Raw genomic sequence first — 26259 nt, 5'->3', positions numbered from 1 at the left:
TTAAATTATCGTAGTGAACTATGATATAGATAAAAAGTTTAACTTTTTTTAAAATTATAATTCTATTTATAAATAAATTCAAAGTTAAAACTCGATCAATTTATAAATATAGAATATAAATTTAAAATGAAATTTCTACCCCCTCTGTTTTATGTTTAACATTTAATTTTTACGGACAAATCTCGAAGTGTTTTGACCATTTAACAAAAATAATATTTTTTAAATTTTTATTTTTCTAAATAAAAATGTATAATTTATACTAATATATGTATATTTTTATTTTTTAAAATAATTAATTTCACTATCCGTTCAAAATATTTAGAATGGGCTAGAAAAATCAAATGATAATTTTTTTATAAAGTTTAAAATTTTAAAAAAGAAAGGAACTAACCAATTGTTTTCATTTTAGATTGAAGTTCATAAAAATAAAATTATTCAATATACAAAGATGAATGACAGTGATATAGGAGTAACATCTGTATTAAATAGGGGTGTGCACGGGTCGATTCGGTTCGGTTTTTATCAAAAACCGTTACCGAACCGTACATATCGGTTCAGTTCGGTTCGGTTTCTACCTATTAACCGTAACCGAACCGTTCGAAACGGTTTTTTTCGTTTTGGTTAACCGTTTGTCGGTTTCGGTTTTATCGGTTTTTATTTTAACTAAAAACTATTTTACAAATTTAAATAATAATAATTTTTAAGATACTATAACTTAAAAAGTAAAATAAAAATTGATACACTTTCTATTATCACAAAATTACATACGAGTTTATATTGAAACGCTAATTACTGTTACAATGTCACTCACTGTATATAGTTTTAATATGTATATAGAAGTAATACAGAGAGCATTCAGGAGTAAGATCAAAAAACTTCAACACGCAGGGCATTAGAATTAAATTAAAGCTTCTGCTAAACACTAAAGGTATTAAACATCCTCCGCTTCATTACTAATTTTATTAGGTCTTATATATTAAATTATGTATTATATATAATTATATTTATTTATTATTTAATTATATAATATTATATAAGCGGTTCGGTTTTTCGGTTCGGTTATCGGGATAAAATCATAGAACGGTTCGGTTACGGTTTTTTCGGTTTTTATCGGTTTCAGTTTTTTTCGGTGCGGTTTTTCGGTTTTTCGGTCCGGTTTGGGTTTTTCGGTTTTTGCTTGCTCACCCCTAATATTAAATATCCTCAATTGCACCGAAAACAAATCAAGGTGTTGGTGATTACACAAAAAAATAGATGAGGTTAACTTTGTAATCTCTTGTTAGTGCAAGGAGCATAACATTGGTGCTTACACAGAAAATTAGACGAGGTTATATTTATAATTTGTAAGATTCATGTTCAGCCAGAGCACTACTAACCCCTAGTTGAAAGTACTAAATTATTTGTTGCAATTTTGGCTTAATAATATGTTAATGTTAGTGTTTAATAAAGAAAAAGAAATATTTTTATTGGGCGAAATTAAAAGATTTGGAATAATTTTGACCTAGAAGTTTATGAAAAAGGACCAAGAAACCTTTCGTTTCATGTTTATAATGTCAAATATTATGCCACTGGAACTGTGAACTTCGCCTGAATATGCATTAGGCTCGAGATTTTTTCATCGTATATTATTATTGAAATAGTTTTTATCCGGAAATAAACGTAGTTACTTGGCTTAAATATCAAAGGCGTGGAGCTACCGATGCTTAGGGCAGTTTTTTCATTGGAACTTCCTCCAGAGGGTGGAATCGTATGTGGAATGTAAATCTTCAACATAAAATTAAAAAATCTTCTTGTGACGATTTTGTAAAAATAACATTCCTGTCAGAAAGGTGCTTCGGGGAAGGGAGTCTCACTCCTATTCTTTGTCCAATGTGCGGTGTCGATATAGAACTAATGTTCCATGTGTTTTTCGATTGTACATTTGCTAAACAATGTTGGAAGAAGATTGGATTGGAACTTGATATGAGGCTGCTGGAGTCAGCTCCTAGTTGGTTACTGAATAAGCTCAGTGAAGAAACGAGTGAGAATCTTGTGAAAATTGCAACTGTCCTTTGGGGTGTTTGGTTTGAGAGAGACAAGAAAGTATGGGAGAATCAACATGCAACTCCGCCTTTAACAGTGGATCTGATCGCCGGTGGCGGATCCAGCTTTGATTATAACATATAACAGGGGTCGAAATAAGCTCAAATTTGGCTCGAAAAAAATCAAATATACGATATTATATATATTAGATTATTGAGAATATTTCGATTGAAAATTCTCTCTTAATTATTGTTGTTGCAACCGTTAAAATCACCGACAATTTTACCAAACTCAAAGATATTCAATATCTTTGTGCAAGTCTTTAATACGAAGCTCGTGAGCTCGTCTGACTCGTACTCGTTTTACTGGGTTCGACTCGGCTCGTTTCGTAAACAAGCTCGAGTCCGAGTAGAGGTTTCAGCTCGTTTAATTAAATGAGTCGGCTCAACTCAACTCGTGAAATTAAAGGAGCTGAATTCGGGTAGCGTTTTAGACTCGATTTAGTGTAAAATTGAACGAGCCGGCTTTCTCTGCTCTTTAAAACTGACTCGTTTAGCTAAACGAACCGGCTCGGCTCAACTCGTTAAAATAAACGAGTCGGAATCAAATAGAGGTTTAGACTCGTTTAACTAAACGAGCCAGCTCGACCCAATTAAACCCGACTCGAATTGCGCCCCTATGTTTGTGTTTTTCAACCATCTTTTGAACGAGGTCAAAAATATATTCAAATTTTGAAAATCTAACTTGGATTCTTGTGTTAACTATATAGTTAAAAAGCTAACCTTAAAGTGATTAAAAGACCTATTTTATTTGATCAAATTCTGAAGGATAGAATTTTAGTCAAAAGCTTATAAAGAATTGTGTGGATTAAGAAACAAATCAAATTCATATTAATTTCATTATAATTCTATCAAAATCAAAATTAATGGTGTTAAAGTGGTTTAACTAGAATTGCTCGTTCAATATATATTCCTATCGATTTTTGTCATTTACTTTTATTTTTATTTGTAACTCATAAAGGGGGTAATTATTTTTTCGCAAAAATTAAGGAGAGGTCATTTTTAATTTTCATATATTCTGAATATACATATTTAACTAAATTAAAAATTTAAGAAGGTCCGATGACCCCGCCCATTAGAGGATCCGCCTCTGTTGATCGCACTAGTACAAAAATGACCCTATACATCGGTTAAATAAGTCATATACGTCGGCTAAATGACGACTGTATAGAGGAGGGACGTAAACAAATTGCAGAGTGGTAGGAAGCAGTGAGAAAGAAACAAGTTGATAACACAGGTGGAGCTGGTGAAGTTAAGAGTAGAAGTAATATGAATGGGAGTAGCCAGAACCGGGAAGGAGGCAGGGGTGGTAAGTGTTCTAGAAGAAGAAGCTAAAGGAGAAAGTCTGAGAGGCAGGGGTGTATTTAGTAAAGGAGTATTGGAAGGAATAGACTAGATTGAAAAAACAGAAGCTCATCATGTTATTATCTTAGGGCTAAATCTCAAATTGGTTACTAAAGTGAAGTGCATATATCAAAAATATCACTCTCTTTGTTGGGGACTTATTTGCGTCGCTATAATAACAAACAGTAATGCATCCAACTAAACTAATCTAATAAAAATATATTATTGTAATAATCAAAACTAACACAACATACTTACATATATATACACATAGATACACAGTTATATTACATACTCATATATTATGAGCTCCCCCATTTTCTAAATAAATAAACCCTAAAATCAAATTAAAAACCTTCTACCAATTCAAAGACTATAAGTTTAGATTTTCGGATACACAAAAAAAGATGAAGTCCTTGGGTTTGATGAAAAGTGGGTGTTGATTGAATGACTGGCAGAACCTGCCTCTGTGAGTCACATATGCTTTTTGTTTGTCGTTTGTCTGTGTTGAGCCGTGTTATCTTTGCAGCTTCTGTTTTTAATATTTTTTTATGTTTGAGTTTATTTCTTAATTTGCATTTTTAAATCAATATATAGTGTTTTTTTTAAAAGTTAATTGATGTTCAAGTTACGGGATTTTAAAAATTAAATATTATTGTATATCAGGTCTCTTTTTGTTTCTTTTTAATTTCCAATATTTTTTATAAATTAAAAGGGAATGATTGAGAGATACAATTTTTTAATAAAATTATTAAGAAAAAGTGTAAATTTAAAATTTAAAATTTGAAATCTTGAATGATTTTTAAAATTAATTTTTAAATTTTCAATAAATTTAAATAGAGATGAAGATTTTAAAAACCAAGTTTTTCATTTTATGTTAAATTTAAGCCTTTTAAAAACATAAAAAGAAGATTTCTTTAAAAAAAATAGGTGACTGATTTGTTCATTTTAAAAAAAAACTTTTTAATTTTAAAATATTATATATATTTTTAATGAAATTAAAATGTAAAATTTAGATTTCTAATAATTAAACTTGATTTGAATTTAAAAAAAATTGAAACGATCTACTGCACCAAACTTGGGGAGGACCTTTCATATGTAATCTAGCTTTCCACATGTAACTTCTGTTAAAATCAATTGTCTTTCCGTCAAGTCAATGAGGTAAATTAACGGGAGTATCATGACTATCAATTATAGGGGTACAACTGAGTAGCCGATAACTTAAATAAGATTTTTGATACATGCCCTTCAATAACTATTTTGAGATTTAAGCCTATTATCCTATGTGATTAGCTTATGGTGGTTGACGCTCATGTTATTGAGCTCATGTATTGGCTAGATTTCCCAGTTTGTTAGATAGCTACAACTTGTTTATGTCTCCTCCGCAAATGTTGTTGGGACTCTTATGTCGGATATTTTGGTTGATTAATGAATTGTTTGTTTTAAAAGAAAAGAAAATATAAATGCAAAGAGAATCACCGGTAAATGATTGTGATATGGCAACTGTCAAACTCTTGACTTCTCATCTGTCTAAATACTTCAAGTCCACAGATATACATACGATGCCAAAAAAAACATGTAGAGAGATTCAAGGAAAGCCACTAATTACATTTGCGCCCAACATTCGTTGAAAGATTTTACAAATGCAAAAGTGTGGGTTTCAAAATTCTCTTTGTTCATCTGCAAGCAAACTTCCAAATTATCAAACATGCACATTATAAGCAGAATAGGAAAGCTCCATTCTCTTGTTGTACCTCTCACATTCCTCTCATCTCTGCTCATTGCCACCTGCAGTGCTTTCCCCGGGATACCTAATAATGAACCATTAACCAACCTCTTCAACCCCAACCCCGATCCGCAAAACAACGGACCCCCCGAGATCAACATCAACATCCCCATTCCCAATATCCCTGCAGTGCCTCTCCCACAAGGTGATGTCAACATCAACCTCCCGTTTCCGCAACCACCACAGGACCCTCTTCCGCAACCACCACAAGACCTTCTCCCGCAATCACCACAGGACCTTCTCCCGCAACCACTGCAAGACCTTCTCCCGCAACAAGAACCTCCTCAGCCAGTAAATCTGGATGACAATCCCGTAGCCAAAGAATTCTTGCACCTCCACAACTTGGCAAGGCGCCATGCAAGACTGCCACCTTTCGTTTGGGACCCCAAGCTGGAAGAATATGCAAAACAATACGGGTTGAAGCGTAAAAACAGCGGAGACTGCTCCACATTGGTACATTCAATGGGTCCGTATGGAGAAAATCTCTTCTGGGGCAAAGGATCTGGGTGGAAACCAAAAGATGCGGTGAAAAGATGGGTAAAAGAACATAGATTTTATGATCAAGAAACAAATGAATGCAAACCGGGAAAAATGTGTGGACACTACACACAAGTAGTGTGGAGGGATACTATTAGCGTAGGATGTGCAGTTGAGATTTGTCCAAACAATGACACCTTGACTATTTGTTCCTACGATCCTCCCGGAAACTATCTGGGCGAAAAACCAATGATTCATTATATTCACCCTTTCGGTTATTAGCTACTATTAACATTTCTTTGCTTTTCTTCTTCTTCTTCTTCTTCTTTCTTTCATTTTCACTAGCTACCCCAATTAACATGGCCTTTAAGGCCTCTACTTATGTACAATGTACCCATATTATATTACACATATTTCTTACTCATTATTGTGTGTGTGTGTGATACCTGTTTGGATTGTACTAGTAATTACATTCGTCCCTGCATGCCCTTAAAGATTGGACCACGGAGAGATTCGATTGCAGAATTGAACAAGTTGCCGGCTGCATATGATTTATGATATCTCGGACTTAACAACTCATCACACGTCTGTATAAGAGCTAGTATATACTACAACATATTTGCAATCATACAACTGTTTTTTGCCGTTGTGTGACAAGTATGTTTTCCGTTGTCTATCCAACACTCGTGTGATTAAACATCAGACAATGGTTATTTTTACCCTTGTAAAAAGAGAGATTAAACAATATGTTAGAGTACTTGTGTTAACAAGGAAGACACAACAGTTATTCTAAACAAACCATTGTTGGAACTTTTTTAAACAACCATTTTTTTTATTCAACCATTGTCTATCTAACTTAACAACAATGGTTTTGTAGAAAAACCATTATTGTTAACTTATTCAATATTTTCATAAACAACGGTTTATAAAAAAAATTTAACTAGTTAAAACCATTGTCATTAATGTTTTTTGTTTAAAAGACAATGGTGTAAAAAAATTAAACCATTGCAAAGAATATCAAAAGACAACAGTTTTTTTTTAAAAAAATATGTGCAGTTAGACATACAACGGTTTTCATCATTTTTTAAGTGGGTTTCACACAACTGTTTACAAAATTAATCTCATTATTTAAAATAAATCAATTTTATAATAAATGATATTATAATAATTCAATTGTTATTTCACAATTGAAATTAAATTTATAATACAAAGGTTCTCTACAAGAATTACAACTATAACTTAAAATCTATTTCTAAACATGCTCATTAAAGTACACAATTACTAATTTGCATACATAGGCTTATGAGTAGGGACAGTCAAGTTTCATTCCAGCCCACCCATAATTTTCTTCTCCATAACTAGTACTTGTTGATAAGTGTAAGCATTTGTCTGAAATTTTGGTAAAATCATTCACTTCAGGGGCACATATCTCTTCATACTTTGAGTCTGTAAACATGTAACTAATGCCTTGCAGTTCCTTGCCACTGTCTTCATTGCTAGATAGCGATCGCTTATGTTGATTGTGAGGTAAAGAGTCTCTGGCATCAGATCGAATTTGTTGTGAACTTCAATCAACCAGTCTACAAGTATGGCTCTCATTTTCTTATTAATTTCAGGCTGTGAATGTATGTAGTCAAAAACCCTGGTCTCATTCTATGAGAGAGAAGAGTTTGACAGGTCAGACTTGTGCAATATAGTACTGCAAGTATTAAGTTCAATACACAATTAACTAACCATAAGTAGCTGAAAAAACCAACAACATTAAAAGAAGAGTTTAACGATAATGATGCAAAACACAAGATTAGAATTTGGACTTTTGAATACATCGGGTTTTGAGATGAAGAATAATATTTGAAACACATGTACACTTTAAGAAAGCTCACAATTATTAGAAAAATAATTAAAATAAGAATAAGGCTATAAAATTGACATACGTTTTTAGTTCTCTTGATAGTGACCCAACACCTGTTACCGGTTTCATGCCGAGCTTCAACATTGCTTTACGACTCTTCATCTCACTTCTGCTCTGCTTTGAACTATCACTACCACCTGCAAATCAACTCACCATTCAAATACAGTTCAGGAGACACATCAGGAACTAAAAATGCACAAAAATGAACTTGCATGCTTTTCTTATCGACATGTTTTGCATTAATCATCTATCCTTTAAGAGTTAAAAAGGAAGAAGAAACTACGGTTTGGTATCTCCAGAACAATTAAAAGAAGGTCTGGTTAATGACGTAGGTAAACAGAGAGACAGAGAACAATATATTTTATGACTAAGCATGGATGCAAGTATATATACCACCATGTCCCAGTAAACGACGATGAATATTCAAGATAGTCGACGAAAATACTTAACAATAACTAGTGCAAATAAGCAGGGACACAAGCATACAACATAATGTATCAGCAAACTATGATAGATGGTCGGCTAATATACTATAAACAATGATGCAGTAAATTTTTTATACCATTGCACATATATCAGATATAGAAAACATCACCAACAAAAACAACCATGCAACAATTTCTCTGCCAGTGATATTTTTAGGTGCCTAAAAAATGGCTGACCAATCATTGAAAAAAATAATATGAAACTGAAATTTATACCAGAATAAACTACTGAAGAACAATATAAGCATCACCCAAATAGGACGTTCATGTGCTCTTCTAGGCAGAATAACATTGCAAGAAACCCGATCGATAGTGGACAGTGGGATGAGAAGCAATATGACAAACCCAGTAGTACTAATTGGGATTAAAGTACTAATTTTGCGAAAAAACCTGAATAATTTACACAATACAATGTCATGACACAACACAGAAGTGTGATATAGCATTAAAATAAAAGTGAAGGTAAAAAATGAGAAATTGACAAAATTGTATGCACAATTTAATAAGATAGACACAATTTAACAATAATTTGAAGTGTCTAAATGTTGTTGAGTTGAAAATGCAGGTGTTTGTAAAGGTACATAATACATTGTAAACTAGTACAGTGTGACGGAAGGGGGTAATTAACAACTGTAAAAGTAAAATGACACTTCTCCCATAGTTAAATTTAGGCACACGAATTATAGAAGAGCAGGTGAATCAACTAAACAGCTTAAAATGACTAATATAAAAAGAAATGATCAAAATTAAATCAGAAAAATTTAAATTCAGCAAACGATGATTTAAATAGCAAAGAATGACGAAATACTAAAAAGAGACCTGGTGTGCCATCTTCTTCTTTGTCATCATCGTCGTCTTTGTCATCAGAATCAACATCATCATGGTCATCTTCCTCCTTAACGTCCTCTACAATTGGCTCTTCATTCTATACAAATTATTTTATCACACATTTAATAATAGAATATTATATATTACATCATAAAAGAAGGGAAAAGGTAATAAAGAAATGCAAAACCTCAAGTTCCCTCTGGATCTCAAGCTCCTCAACAACTGGTCCAGCATTCACATTCAAGCCCATGTCCACTATTTCCTATGTTCATCCCATCTCAGGCCCAGTTGTAACCTTTTATGCACCTTATAGAACCCTCCCTGATTTTTCAGATCTTGGAAGGATTTGTCTTCCTCTGGGTTCAGGATTCAGAGCTCTCCCTGATTGAACAAGCTTAGATCCCCTGCAAATATTATACTCATCCACAACAGTTGACGGCCATGTGAGTATGGTAGATGAAGAGGCTGAAAAGGCCCCTAGTTCTACATGAATGATTAAACTAAAACCTTTTGCTCTTCTGTAGTGTCCTCGTTTACAAGAAGAGTCCATTTCGTCCTTCCACTTCACCCAAAATGCTTAACCTGCATAACTTTATGCCCAAACATATATTGAAACCCAATCCTAAACTGAAGCCCCAAACTAATATAATAGTAATGCCTAAAAATTGAATTACAAATGGAAGAATAGAAAATAGAAAACAGCATCAAATCGAAGAAAAGTATACATACATCGATCTGGGTGTGTATGAAGTGTATTGGTTCTGGTCGTAAGATTGAGAGAGAGGGAGATAGAGGGGGAGAGATGGAGAGAAAGAGAGAGAGTTCGATCTGAGATGGTATGATGTTGAGATTGAACAGCGGCGGGCGGGTATAATGTTTAGGGATTGAGAAAGAAGGGGGAAACCAAAATCTGAGAAGGCGAAAATGAAATATTGGCTAGTGGAGGAACCAAATATTAGTCTTGATTTAGTAAAAAATTATCAAATTTAGTTAATAATAATAACTTCAAATAATTTTCAATATAATGTAATTTGACCTAAAAATTGAAAATTTTAAATTATTTTTTACAGTTTTAAAAGTAATAATATTAACATTCTGCAAGATCATCGGAAAAATATCTTCATGAAATTAATTCTTTAATCGAGAAATAATCTTAATTTTTGGATTTGGACTTTTATTAAATTTTCATTAGTTTTGAAATTTTAAATTATTTTTTACAATATTAAAAGTAATAACATTAACATTCTGCAAGATCATCGGAAAATAATCTTCATGAAATTAATTCGTTAATCGAGAAATAATATTAATTTTTGTATATGCACTTTTATTCAATTTTTTTATAATCATGCAAGATTTTTCTAATCCCGACATGCAAGATTAATTTCAAAATTTCTAATAATTTTTTCACATGACTAAAATTGATATATCTTAACATCCGTGCGATTGGATCGTCGAAAAATCATTTTAAAAATTAATCTTATAAATCGGGAACGAGTCGCGTTGTCAGGAGTGGTACTTTTACTGGATTTTTCTAATCCTTACATGCAAGATGAATTTCAAATTTTTTAATAATTTTTTCGTATGACTAAAATTGATATATCTTAACATCCGTACGGTTGGATCGTTGAAAAAATCATTTTAAAAATTAATCTTGTAAATCGGGAACGAGTCTCGTTGTCTGGAGGGGTACATTTACTGGATTTTTCTAATCCTGACATGCATGATGAATTTCAAATTTTTTAATAATTTTTTCATATGACAAAAATTGATAAATATTAACATCTGTACGGTTGGATCGTCGAAAAAATCATTTTAAAAATTAATCTTGTAAATCGGGAACGAGTCTCGTTGTCGGGAGTTGTACTTTTACTGGATTTTTCTAATCCTGACATGCAAGATGAATCTCAAATTTGTTAATATTTTTTTTATATGACTAAAATTGATATATCTTAACATCCGTACGGTTGGATCATCGAAAAAATCATTTTAAAAATTAATCTTGTAAATCGGGAACAAGTCTCGTTGTCGGGAGGGGACTTTTATTGGATTTTTCTAATCCTAACATGCAAGATAAATTTTAAATTTTTTAATAATTTGTTCATATGACTAAAATTGATAAATATTAACATCCGTATGGTTAGATTGTCGAAAAAATCATTTTAATAATTAATCTTGTAAATCGGGAACGAGTCGCGTTGTCAGGAAGGGTACTTTTACTGGATTTTTCTAATTCTGACATGCAAGATGAATTTCAAATTTTTTAATAATTTTTTCATATGAATAAAATTGATAAATATTAACATCCGTACGGTTTGATCGTCGAAAAAATCATTTTAAAAATTAATCTTGTAAATCGGGAACGAGTCTCGTTGTCGGGAGTTGTACTTTTACTGGATTTTTCTTATCCTGACATGCAAGATGAATCACAAGTTTGTTAATAATTTTTTTAAATGAATAAAATTGATATATCTTAACATCTGTACGGTTGGATCATCGAAAAAATTATTTTAAAAATTAATCTTGTAAATCGGGAACGAGTCTCGTTGTCGGGAGAGGACTTTTATTGGATTTTTCTAATCCTAACATGCAAGATGAAGTTCATATTTTTTAATAATTTTTTCATATGACTAAAATTGATATATCTTAACATCCGTACGGTTGGATCGTCGAAAAAATCATTTTAGAAATTAATCTTGTAAATCGGGAACGAGTTTCGTTGTCGGGAGTGGTACTTTTACCGGATTTTTCCAATCCTGACATGCAAGATGAAGTTCATATTTTTTAATAATTTTTTCATATGACTAAAATTGATATATCTTAACATCCGTACGGTTGGATCGTCGAAAAAATCATTTTAAAAATTAATCTTGTAAATCGGGAACGAGTTTCGTTGTCGGGAGTGGTACTTTTACCGGATTTTTCCAATCCTGACATGCAAGATGAAGTTCATATTTTTTAATAATTTTTTCATATGACTAAAATTGATATATCTTAACATCCGTACGGTTGGATCGTCGAAAAAATTATTTTAGAAATTAATCTTGTAAACCGGAAATCTCATTTATAGAGTAATACTTTTACAATGGTTTCCTTGAAACACCATTGTGTAAAGATAAAATAAGACAACGCTTTTTTTATTATAAAACCGTTGTGTGAGCATATCAGCTTTTTTCAATCTAACGGCTAATATCTAATCTCATTTCAATCAAGGGCTATCATTCAGACACTTCAGCAATCCGAGTAAAATGTTTACAACCAATCATGGGGTGCCACCTCATCAGGTGGTGCTCATTGAAATTATAAAATAACTATTTCAGACAACTGTTTTGTTCCGTTGTATGAAGTTTTCTAAGACAACCCTTGTAAAAACTGTTGTGTGAATTACACAACGTAATATCTAAAAGCTTGTATGAGACCAACTAAGACAACACTTTTGTTTTAACATAAAACCGTTGTATAAGAATTCGGCTATTTTTCGATCTAACGGCCAATATCAAATCTCATATCAATGAAGGGCTCTCATTTCGCCAAGTCAGCAATCCTTGTGAATGATTTACCACCTATCACGTGCTGCCACCTCAATACGAGGTACCCATTGAAATTCCTCAGACAACGGTTTCATTCCGTTGTTTGATGGTTTAGAGGACAACCTTTCTAAAAAACCGTTGTCTCAATTACACAATGTAATGTCAAAACCGTTGTCTTATATCCCTATACGTTAACATAGTAACAACGGTTTGTAATCGTTATGTTAAAGATCTACAACAACACTATATTTAAAAAACTGTTGTCTGACTCGATGAGAGGATACAACTTGTACAACAGTTTAAAAAAGATGAATATCCGTTGTTTGTTCTGGAGCTCACACAACTGTTTTTTTTGTAAAATCAATTCACCGTTGTATGATTTTTTAGGACGACGGTTTTTTTTAACCGTTGTTTGTCAAGTGTTGTCTGATTACAAATTTCTTAAATGTTACATTGTTATTGTTATTGTTGGATATGAAATGTTACAAATGAACAAGCGGAGGTCCTAAGAATATCATATTTGCACAATACTACTATGTCTAATTAATTAAGTAATTTCCTGGTTTATTGCAAACTTAGCTTATAGCTCAACCAGTTTTATACAGATATTTATACATTTGTAATCTTGTTATTATAACACATTGTAGTTATCCGAAAAATGTATATAATATTTTAAATAAAAAGCATAAAAGAATAAAGAACAGATGCTACAAGAAATAGAGTTTACGTGAACTCGGCTCCTCTCAAACTCGTATACGAATGAAGTTTGATCACAAATTTCAACACGATTTATGTAAATAAGTTAATCCAAATATATTCCCTATGTGATTAAACTCAATTCAAAACTTGGAAATCCGACTAAACTGGGCTCAAGCCGAATTTGATAGATGCTTTAATTAGTAGCATAAGATGTTCCAAAGTTCAATTTTTACCACACCTTTACTGTGAAATAAATCGAAGATGTGAAGGATTTATACTAAATTAACATAATTACGAAACCAAATTGTTAAAACACGTCAACTGTCCTTAATTGATGATATGAATCAATCAATTAAAACTGCGTTGAAAATTATTAAAATAGTCACAAAATTTACGAAATTTTCTAATTAAGCATCACCTCACCACCTGATTCAATAATTAAGTAGTTCATTTTTAAAATCCAATATTAAAATTGTTATAAACAATTGAACTTGTCTCTAGACCAGCTCATGCACAACAAATTTAGGGTTGGTTTGACAATTCCGTTAAGTGAGCTTATTGGCTTATAAGCCCGTAACAGCTTATTGACGAGTGTTTGTCGACCCAGCTTATAAGTTGAATTTACAACTTATAAGTTGATAAGTTGAATGTTGGCAACGACGTACCTTTTCACAACTTATTTTTGATTTTTCATTTTTTTTATCAATTTTAATTTTAGAATATATTTTTTAAATGTTAATATAACTTAAAATATAAGAATTAAGATAATTATATATAGAAATTATTTATTTTAATTCATTTAAATAAAAACAATTCTAACTTATAAGTTAAATTATCCAAACACTTATGTTAGGTCACACACACTGTAGAGGGGGGTGAATACAGTGTATAATACAATCAAATCGAACTTTAATATATTAAGTAACAGAAAACAAACTTTATTTAAATAATAAACTCTGTTACAGTATGGAACTGTTACCTCTCAGTGATGAATAAATATCACGAGAGCTGCTAGGGTTACAATTAAATAATGTTCTCGAATATGATAACACTTATAGTGTAAACCCTATGTCTGTGTTTATATACTACACAGTTATAAGATAATTGTTAATTGATATGAAATATAATTCTGCTTCCTAAAATATATCAATCAGATATCTTTTCTTCCAAGTATTCCATTCTTCACGGAACTCCTTCTTCATGCATATCTCTTCTTATGTTTATCTCGATCTTCTTTCCTTTAATCAGCTACTGTCCTTATCTGAACGTCCTTCAACACTTAAGTTCTGATATCTAACTTCTGATGATTATCTCCTGATAATATAAATACTGATATCCTTAAGTCCTGACTTCCAGTATAAGTACTGATTAATAATGGTTAAGTACTGACTTGTCCTGTTAAGTAAGATCTGAAATCTAAACATAAATCATATTAGCCATGACATTATCAAATATATCTAACAATCTCCCCCAACTTGTAAATTAGCATAATATACAAGTTTAACAGATATTTGATGATGTCAAAAACATTAAGTACAAATGCATGAGAATTAGACTAGATAACTACAACTTACAGTCCTTAAAGCTTTACCAATATTTAACTTCTGATAACAACTTCAGTTTGTTCAAATATCAGAATTTAAGCAGTTGTAGATCTTTGACTTGGCTTCATTATCTGATCTCTCTGATGTCAGGAGTTGTTCTGAGATAGTTCTTCAGCAAACATCTCTCAGCATATCTAAGTTCATCAATCATTCTCCTTTTGGCATCTTTAAGCTCTGCAGTATCTTCACCAATTTGAAAGATTGCAGCTCTGAGATCATTGATCTTTGCTTTTCTTATATCCTGATCCAGTCTGATCAAATAAGCTTTATCAGACTCAAGATTGAATTCCACAGCCCTGTACCCTAGAAAGGTAGTTATAATTTGAGCAGAATTGGGCTTCATTTCAACTATATCACCCTTGTGATCTCTGTACTTTGGAACGTATGTGCTGTCAAAATTAACAGAATAAAGCCTTTTCTGTCTCTGAATCTGATCCTTTAAATAGTTTGCAGCAATCCTGTCAATCTGTCATCCACTTGAAGTAAGAGTACATGCTCCAATTCTTCAAAATACTTCAACGGAATGGCATTTTGCCTTATATGATAAACCCTACCATCTGTCATGAAATACAACAAGATGTATTCTTTCAAGTAGGTATGGTAAACCATTTGTACAGATTCCAGTTGATTCAATCTCTCAGGAGTTGCTCCAATACCTGGTTCACTCAAGGAAGTTGGATCATTGGTAGTGTTCTGTATTCTCCTTTCATCAGCACTTCCCAATCCAGTTTTATCTCTTGCTTCCTTTCCAGTAACTACTCTTGCTTCAAAACCACTTGCAGTAGTCTTCAAATGTTGAGTCTGTTTTGCTTTAGTGAATCCTGGTAGGAGTGTCTTTGGTCTATCTTCTGATATCAAGTTAACTTGAGCTATGTCAGAGGTTACTTGCTTCTTCTGAATATCAGAACTTACAATTTCTTGACTCTGAACAACTTGAGCCATGTCAGAGATTGTTTTAAGAACTTTTCTTGAAGTCAGAGCAAGATCATCCTTTTCATCAGTAATTTCTTCATCCTCAGGAGGCACATAAACCTTGATAGGTTCACCAACATTTTCTTTACCCTTGGATCTTGGATCTATCTGTGGTTGTGATCTAGCCAATGTTGCTTCAGAATGTGTCCTTTCTTTGATCACAATGCCTTTGAGTTTTGGAAGTGACTTTTTACCAAAAGCTTCAGATTTAGATGTGACTTTCTCTGATTTAAGCCTGGCTTCTTCTTTCATTAAACTCTCTGTTAGATATATTTGATAATGTCATGGCTAATATAATTTATGTTTAGATTTCAGATCTTACTTAACAGGACAAATCAGTACTTAACTGTTGATCAGTACTGAAAGTCAGGACTTAAGGATATCAGTACTAATATTATCAGGAGATAATCATCAGAAGTTAGATATCAGAACTTAAGTGCTGAAGGATGATCAGAGAAGGACAGTAGCTGATTAAAGGAAAGAAGATCGAGATAAACATAAGAAGAGATATGCATGAAGAAGGAATTCCGTAAAGAATGGAATACTTGGAAGAAAAGATATCCGATTGATATATTTTAGGAAGCAGAATTATATTCCATATCAATTAGCGATTATCTTGTAACTGTGTAGTATATAAACACAGACATAGGGTTTACACTATAAGTGTTATCATATATTCGAGAAGATTATTCATTGTAACCCTAGCAGCTCTCGTGATATTTATTCATCACTGAGAGGTAACAGTTCCATACTGTAACAGAGTTTATTGTTTTAATAAAGTTTGTTTTCTGTTACTTAATATATTAAAGTTCGATTTGATTGTATTATACACTGTATTCACCCCTCTACAGTGTGTGTGTGACCTAACAAGTGGTATCAGAGCTTATCTGTTAACACACATACAGCTAAAGATCCAAACACAATCATGTCTGACACAGAAACTCCAACTAAGCCTACCAAAACTGAAGAACCTCCAAAGCCACAAATTCAAAGTCGGTATGAGACTATCAGGGTTCCCATACTGAGACCATCTGAATATCCCATATGGAAGGTAAGGATGACCATGTTCCTGGAAGCAACAGATCCGGAATACTTTGATAGAATCAAGGAAGGGCCTCACAAACCAACCAAGCTCGCTGTTGCAGTTGCAGGTGAAGCAGCAAAGATCGTACCAAAGGAGAAGAGTGATTATACTGCTGAAGATATAGCATCAATTGCTAAGGATGTCAAGGTACGACACTTACTGCATAGTGCCATTGATAATGTAATGTCAAACAGGGTAATCAACTGCAAGACTGCTAAGGAGATATAGGATGCTCTGGAAACAAGGTGTCAGGGAACGGAGACAATTAAGAAGAACAGGAAGACAATACTCACTCAAGAGTATGAACACTTTGACTCAAAGACTAATGAGTCATTGAATGATTTATATGATAGATTTGTCAAACTTTTGAATGATTTGTCATTGATTAATAAAGAGTATGATCTTGAAGATTCAAACCTTAAGTTCCTTTTAGCTCTTCCTGAATGCTGGGATTTGAAGGCAACGACAATAAGAGACAACTACAATCTTGATGAAACAACTCTTGACGAAATCTATGGTATGCTCAAGACTCATGAGCTTGAGATGGAACAAAGAAGCAAGAGGAAAGGAGGAAAGTCAAGGACAGTTGCTCTTAAGGCTGAAGAAGAATTCCCCAAAGCAACTTCCTCAAGGAAAGACAAGGGTAAAGCTCTTGTCATAAAGTCTAAAACTGAGTCATCAAGTTCTGAAAGTGATGATGACTTAGATTCTGAAAGCTTGCCTGAGACTGATGCTGATGAGGAGATGATGAAGCTGTGTGCTCTTATGGTGAAAGGAATCACAAAGATTGCATACAGGAAGTTCAGGAAGGGAAAAAAGTTTTCCAGGAAAGGCATAAGTTCTGATAAGAAAAATGTCAGAAGATCTGAAGGCAGAGGAGGAAAGTCTGACAGAGGAGATTACACCAATGTTAAATGCTATAACTGTGATGAGAAAGGCCACATATCTCCTGATTGTAAGAAGGTAAAGGGTGACAAAGGCAAGGCTCTTGTCATAAAGCAGAAAAGTTGGACAGACACCTCAGACTCTGAAAGTGAGGAAAACTATGCATTGATGGCAAATGCTGATAAAGAAAGTGCTGAGAGCAGTTCTGAAGCTGCTGAAATAAAGGTACCTCAGACTACTTATGCTTTTCATACTGATGATATTAATGAGTTGAGAAGATATCTTAAAACCATGTTTGTTAGTTATAGAGATCAAACTTTAACATGTGAAAGATTAACTTCTGAAAATCTTGCATTTAAGAAAAGAAATGATTTCTTAGAAAAAGAGTTAGTCATGTTCCATCAAACTCAGAAGGATAGAGATGATGCTTTTTATGTTAGGGATGAAGTGCTAAAAATGAATGAATCTCTAAAAACTGAGTTAGAAAAGGAAAGAGAGATTATCAGGACTTGGACTAACTCTGGCAAAACAACTCAAAATTTGCTAAGTAGTGGAAACTGGAAAGAGGGCTTAGGTTATGGAGAAGATAAGAATGATAAAGGAACTGAAGAAATTAAGCCTGTTGATAAGCAAAAGCCAAAGTTAAAACCTGTTAAGTTTGTAACTGTAAAGTCTGAAAATGAGAAATCAGAAGTTACAAAGGAATTAACTTCTGACAAACTAAAACAGGAAAAGACAGCTGAAGTGAACATAGACTTAATGACAAAGAAGCAGCTTAAGCATAAGCTGAAAGATGTTAAGAATGCAAACAAGGTAAAATCACCTAGGAAAAATAGGAATGGAAAGGAAGGTGTGAATAAAAGCAATAATTATAAACATGTTCCTGATGCTCCTAGGAAAACATGTCATAACTGTGGAAGTTCTAACCATCTGGCTTCTTTTTGCAGAAAGAATAAGAATATTAACTCCTTACCTTCAAAATCAGTAGTTAAGAGTCAGTCTGTTAGATACAAACCACAAAATCCTTGTTTTCATTATGGTAGTTTATGGCATTCCATTTATACTTGTAAGGAATATCATAGTTTGTACTATGATTATTATCAAATAAAACCTTCTTTGAAGAAAGTTTCCATTGTTCCTTCTAGTGTAAATTCTGATTTAAAGTCTGATAGTGTAAGTTCTGATAAGAAAAATGTTAACATAAACTCTGATGCTAAATCCGCTGCAAATGTTAACAAACTTAATAAGGCCAAAGGATCCAAGCAAGTCTGGGTCCTTAAAACTAATAATTAGTGGTCTTTATGATTGCAGGGCAACAGGAAAAATATTCTAGTTCTGGACAGTGGATGTTCAGGACATATGATTGGAAAAAAGGCCCTGCTATCAGACTTTGTGGAGAAAGCTGGCCCAAGTGTTTCTTATGGAGATGGCAATATTGGAAAAACATTGGGATATGGCAATATCAATCTTGGAAATATCATAATTAAAGAAGTAGCTCTGGTCTCAGGACTTAAACACAACCTACTGAGTATAAGTCAAATCTGTGACAGAGGTTATCATGTTGATTTCTTTGAAGAACACTGTGAAATTGTGAGTAAATCTAAAGGCAAAGTTGTTCTAAAAGGATACATGCGTGGTAACATTTATGAAGCTAAGCTTTTAAAAAGTACTGATGGTTCTGCAATCTGTCTGATGAGTAGAGCATCAATTGAAGAAAGCTGGAATTGGCATAAGAAACTCTCTCATTTAAATTTCAACAATATAAATGAACTGGTCAAGAAAAATCTGGTGAGAGGACTGCCAAAGTCAGTATTTGCTCCTGATGGTCTTTTTGATTCCTTTCAGAAAGCCAAACAAAGAAAATCTTCATTCAAGAGCAAGACTGAATCATTAATTCTTGAGCCTTATCATCTACTACATGTTGATCTATTTGGTCCAGTAAATGTCATGTCTATTACAAAGAAGAAGTATGCGTTGGTCATAGTGGATGAGTTCACCAGATACACATGGGTGTATTTCTTGCACACAAAAAGTGAAACTGCATCTATCTTGATTGATCATGTCAAACAGCTGGATAAAATGGTCAAAGATTCTGTGAAAATTTTAAGGAGTGATAATGACACTGAGTTCAAGAATTTGATAATGGAAGAGTTCTGCAAAAACCATGGAATAAAGCAGGAATTTTCTGCTCCTGGAACTCCACATCAAAATGGAGTTGTTGAAAGGAAGAATAGAACTCTCATTGAAGCTGCACGTACAATGCTTGAAGAAGCAAAGCTTCCAACCTATTTCTGGGCTGAAGCTGTGCAGACTGCTTGTTTTACTCAAAATGCAACACTCATTAACAAGCATGGAAAAACACCATATGAGATGGTGAAGAAAAAGAAGCCAAATCTGAAATACTTTCATGTATTTGGATGCAAGTGTTTTGTTCTCAAGACTCATCCTGAACAACTATCAAAGTTTGATCTAAAAGCTGATGAAGGAATCTTTGTTGGATATCCACTTTCCACAAAAGCCTTCAGAGTCTATAATTTGAGAACAAAAGTGGTCATGGAATCTATCAGTGTCTCTTTTGATGACAAGAAGATTACTGGTCTTGAAGATTTCATTGACCATGATCAGCTGAGATTTGAAAATGAAGACTCAAATTCTGATACTGAAAATCCTAACAGTCTAAGTCCTGATACTGTAAACTCTGATGGATTAAACTCTGATGTTATTGAAACTGTGGTGACTACGTCAAAGGAAGATGCACCTATGCATGGGGAGCATACTCAAGATCCTACCACAGCTCAAGAAACATCAGAACATACATCTGGCTCTTCAAGTTCTGATTCGTCAAGTTCTGATAAGCCAAGTTCTGATAGTGCTGAAAATCTAAATACTGAAGAATCCAACTCAGAGAGCACAGTTTCAGGGGGAGCATCAGAAAATGAAAATGAAGATAGCATGGATCATGGGGGAGCATCCAGTTCTAGAGGAAACCTTCCATCTGCAAGGAAGTGGATAAATCACATACACCTGATTTGATAATTGGAAATCCTGATGCAGGTGTCAGAACTAGAACATGTACTTCAAATGAATGTCTCTACAATTCTTTTCTCTCTCAGACTGAGCCAAAGAAAGTTGAAGAAGCTCTTCAAGATGCTGATTGGGTGTAAGCAATGCAGGAAGAGTTAAATGAATTTGAAAGAAACAAAGTCTAGACCCTAGTGCCAAGACCAAAGAATGGATCTGTTGTTGGTACAAAGTGGGTATTCAGAAACAAAACTGACAATGATGGCATAATTACAAGGAATAAGGCAAGGCTGGTTGTAAAAGGATATTCTCAACAGGAGGGAATTGATTATGATGAACTCAGATATGCTGAGAAATGTTTGCTGAAGAACTATCTCAGAACAACTCCTGACATCAGAGAGATCAGATGATGAAGCCAAGTCGAAGATCTACAACTGCTTAAATTCTGATATTTGTACAGACTGAAGTTGTTATCAGAAGTTGAATATTGGTAAAGCTTTAAGGACTGTAAGTTATAGTTATCTAGTCTAATTCTCATGCATTTGTACTTAATGTTTTTGACATCATCAAATATCTGTTAAACTTGTATATTATGCTAATTTACAAGTTGGGGGAGATTGTTAGATATATTTGATAATGTCATGGCTAATATAATTTATGTTTAGATTTCAGATCTTACTTAATAGGACAAATCAGTACTTAACTGTTGATCAGTACTTATACTGAAAGTCAGGACTTAAGGATATCAGTACTTATATTATCAGGAGATAATCATCAGAAGTTAGATATCCGAACTTAAGTGCTGAAGGATGATCAGAGAAGGACAGTAGCTGATTAAAGGAAAGAAGATCGAGATAAACATAAGAAGAGATATGCATGAAGAAGGAATTCCGTGAAGAATGGAATACTTGGAAGAAAAGATATCTGATTGATATATTTTAGGAAGCAGAATTATATTCCATATCCATTAGCGATTATCTTGTAACTGTGTAGTATATAAACACAGACATAGGGTTTACACTACAAGTGTTATCATATATTCGAGAAGATTATTCATTGTAACCCTAGCAGCTCTCGTGATATTTGTTCATCACTGAGAGGTAACAGTTCCATACTGTAACAGAGTTTATTGTTTTAATAAAGTTTGTTTTCTGTTACTTAATATATTAAAGTTCGATTTGATTGTATTATACACTGTATTCACCCCCTCTACAGTGTGTGTGTGACCTATTCTTCTCCCAGTATCAGAACTTGTCCTGTGACTAGCTTGTCTTGATGTGAATCCTCTACCTTGACTATGACCTCTACCCATTCCAGGGTTTCCTTGATCATCGCTTCCATCATCCTTCCCTTTCAGTGTCTTGTCAGTCTTGCATTTGGACTTAATTACTTTCTCCCCCTTTTTGGCATCAGCAGGTAGTAGAAGAGAGATAAGCAATTCCACTGAGGTCTGGATTTCATTAAGTTGTGATTGCTGAGAAGCTTGATTTTGCAGAATATCATTAATCTGAGCTTGTTGTTTCTCTTGAGTCTTCTCAATATCAGCAATCCTGTCAAAGGTAGGTTGGAAGAACTTTTTCTTATCAATCTTTTGAACTTGTTCCTGTTTGATGAATTCTTCCTGAATCTTGTGTAGCGCTGCATGAGTAGTTGAATGAAGACCTTGTAGATGTTTAGTACTCAATGCAGTGACTCTAAGCTGGGTTTTGAAATCATCAGAATTTAACATTTCATCAGCTTTAGTCAAGTGCTCAGCAAGATGCTTTTCAGTTGGAACACAAGAAACTGAATTCCATTCCTTAGTCCACTCCTGTCCTGCAGGAGTTTCACTCCAAGGCACTGGTGCTTCTCTGGTAACAAACTTCTTAATAAGTTCAGACTTAAGAATTGTTTGTTGAGGAACATGTCCTGAAGGACCTGCTGCATCAGCATCTGCAGTTGGAGCAGCATCACCAGTATCTCCAGCATTTGCAGCATCAGAACTTACAGAATCAGTATCTTCTGATAAAACAACAGTGTGAGTAGCAATGGAGGCTTCAACATCCTCTAGTTGCTGATCTGGTTCTAAGTTCTGATCAACAGCCAAATCCTGATGCTCACCTAAAGTCTGATCAGCAGCATCATGATGCAGAGAAGGTGTTGTTGATAACTCTGGAGTTTGAACAGCATCAGTAACAGGTGTTGTGGAAGGATTAGTTGCTGTTGGAGCTTCTAAGAGAATTACTTCAGGCACAACCAAGGTTTGAACATCAATATCAGCATTTGTGCCTAGATCAACAGGAGACACAGATGGTGTGTTAGCCTTTTCAGAAACAGCTTCCTTAGATGTAGTTGATGGAGAAGAAGTGACTGTAGCAAATTCCTTGTCTTGTGAGATCAGAGATTCCTGATCCCTTTCCTTAGCTGCTTCCTCTTCATCATCTGAAACTGGCCTTTTTGCCCTATGTTTCTTGTATCTCGTTGTTGATTTGGATTCCTTGGGAGTTTCAGGAACTGTCATTCTTCTAAGCCTTTTGAGAAGCCTAGATCCCCCAATTCCAGAATCCTTCTGAGAAGTCTCTTTCTCAGCTTCATTTACAACAGGTTCTGAAGAAGGAACCTGGTCCTCAATATTAGATTCATCTCTCAAGGCAATCCTCCTTCTCTTTTGAGGTGTTTGAGGAACAGTCTTTGTCCTCTTTGGCTTGGAGGATGAAGGCTTCACAGTAGGTGCTGAGGATGAGGGTTGATCAGTCTGTGAAGTGGAGAGATAGGATTTGAGATATTTCCTGAGGGTAGGTTGAGTAGAATGAGTGGTAGGTGCTGAGGATGATGGTTTTTGAGTGTTTGTTGTTGGTTGGACATCAGAGTAAACAGATCTATAAGTATCAGGATCAACATTTACTAGGATTTGTTTTACAGACTGAGGAATCTGTAATGGTCTAACCACTGATTTCTTAGTGTCAGCATTTACCAGGTCATTAAAGTAGCGTTTTGCAACTTTAAAAGGTGGGGTTGAGGAACTGACTAATTGAGGTTCATCAGTACAAAAAGTATAAATAAGTTGACAGAATCTAGCAAAATAGACAACATTCCTATCCTCTATCATCCTATCCCCAATAAAACCAATTATACCAGTTGCAAAATCAAAATGAGTTTGATGTATAATAGCATACTCGATGTGCTGACTCAGAATTGGGATAACATCAAAATTCGAACATTTGTTCCCAAAAGTTTTAGTGATGCAGTCGAAGAAGAAGCTTCATTCTCGTCTGATATGAGCCCGTTTCAACTGCCCAAGTTTTGCCAAACTCTTTTCATACCCCAAATTTGCCATCAACTCCTGAAGAGCTGATTCTTCTGGAATTGAAAAGGTGCAACCTTCTGGGAGATGTAGAGCCTTGCGTATTGTACCAGGAGTAACTGCATAAGAAGAATCACCCACTTCGAAAACAATACTAGGAGTGCCATGTCTACCACCATCATCAAAGTGCCCAGTCCGCCAAAACGTCAGAACTTGTTGGCTCGAAAAGACTGAAGGCTGAGTTAATGCATACCCAATCTCACTGTGTGCAAGAAGATCTTGCACAAAATGCAATTCAGATGGAGTTTCAGCATGATCAAGAATTGCAGCATAGTTGTTTGGAACAAACTTAGCTCCATCAATGATTAAATCCTTAGGTGCCATGTGAAAAATTGAGATTTAAAAGTGCCTGTTAGGTGTTTGATAAAATGTCTGTATGAAAAACCAACGTGAGAAGAAGAGAGAAAGAGAGTAAAAGCAAGTAGAGAGAAAAAGTATGAAGGAAATAAAAGATTAAAGAAATCCTCTCTCTGTCGTACTCATACTCTGAAAAAAAATGTTACCGTTGGACACCTGTCAGACATGCAGTAATAACGGATAGTTACTGGACGCGAGAAAACAGTAATCATTACTTGCCCACTTGCCTATTTTCAAGGAAAAACCGTTCCACTTACCCAATATTCCATTAATCAAGGTGAAACAGTTTTAATTCAAAATTGAAACCGTTCCCAATGATTTAATTAATTTTCACTGCAACATTAATATTCTGAAAAGAAATCAAGTTAAAGTGACCAAGATAAATTATATGAGTAAGTACTGATAAAGGAAAATCAGAACTTAAATTAAAACAGAATTTATATGGTCTTCAGAATATGAATAATTATCAGGATTTATCAATGCATTACAAAATAATTTAGAGACAAAATCTTGAAACAAAAACAAATTTCATTAATATATCAAGAGAATACATTCATGAAATTGAAATTACATTAGTACTTATACAAGATTTCCCTAAGCCACTAAACCTAACATCAACAGCCTTAGTCCTAGCTCAAGAAGCAGGGCAAGGCTGATGATGAAGAAAAATAGGAAGAAGAAAATAAATCATTTCTTCTTCCTACTCTCGACAAACAGAATGGCGAGTCGGATGATTCGCTCTTGCCGGCGGAGAGCTTCCAGCCTTTCCCCCTCCAATCGCTCCAGATGGCGATGGTAATCCATATAGAAGAACAGAAGGTGGGTCAGTACCTTCTGTGGGACAGAGTCCCATATCTCCTCAGGAATGGCCGTGACGTGCCATTCCTGCTGCCAATCAGCACAGCTTAGCTCTATATTAAATGTTTGGTAATTCAAAAACATGTTGTATCTGACCATTGTGTTTTTGAAAAAGTATGAAGGTAAGTTTGTGAGAAAGAATTTGATGAGAAGGCTGATGTGAAGTGGTTGCTTATATAGGTAAGTGAATGCCAGGAGACGCAAAAGAATTCAATGCTGACAGGTAGAATTAATTCTACTTCGTCTCCCCAGACTTTGAAAAAGAATAACATTCATTGGAAAGAGAAAACATGGTTTAATGCGCACAAGTAACAAGTAAAAGTAGACTGTTCAAGTACGAATACCATTAACCCTAACCATAGTGACTATTAATCTTCCACTTCAACATATTCTAGTTTGAACCGAGACTGTTATCAAATTTTATCCACAGATAAGTCAAGTAAAGAATTTAGACTGTAATATCAGAACTTAGACTTATTTCAGAACTTAACAGTCATCAGAACATAATTTCTTAACTCGAAAAAAATGCTTATCTGAGTAAATCCTCATACAAGTTCTGAGTTATACTCTTCAGAACTTAATCTTTAGAATATGCAACCAGAACTTGTCCTCAGAATTAGTGCAAGGTGACACAATGACTATTTATCTAAAACAACATAGACCACCACAGTAATTTTCATCATTCAGATGGAGTGATTAGTGTGTGCATCAAGCTAAATAGCAGATAAAGAGTAAAGTCTGATTCACTTCAGTACATCTTAGAAATAAAGCATAACTAAAATTTTGCTAAAGAGCTGTCATTATCTTGAAACCTACTGATGAATGAGTTCATGCTTGAGTCCACCTCAACTGATTTGTGCTAATTTTATGCATCTTTTTAAATTCTATTTTACAGTGGCTCCTCAGTGTAAGTGAGTCACGACTGCTTATCAGAATTTATGCTATTATCAGAGTATTTCTCCAGTAATCATAGAGTGTGAAAAGTCACCAAGGAAA

The sequence above is a fragment of the Apium graveolens genome, chromosome 6 (genome assembly GCF_009905375.1).
Source record: "Apium graveolens cultivar Ventura chromosome 6, ASM990537v1, whole genome shotgun sequence".
Classification (NCBI taxonomy): domain Eukaryota; kingdom Viridiplantae; phylum Streptophyta; class Magnoliopsida; order Apiales; family Apiaceae; genus Apium; species Apium graveolens.
The sequence above is the reverse complement of the archived record's forward strand: the minus strand, read 5'-3'. Positions refer to the sequence as shown.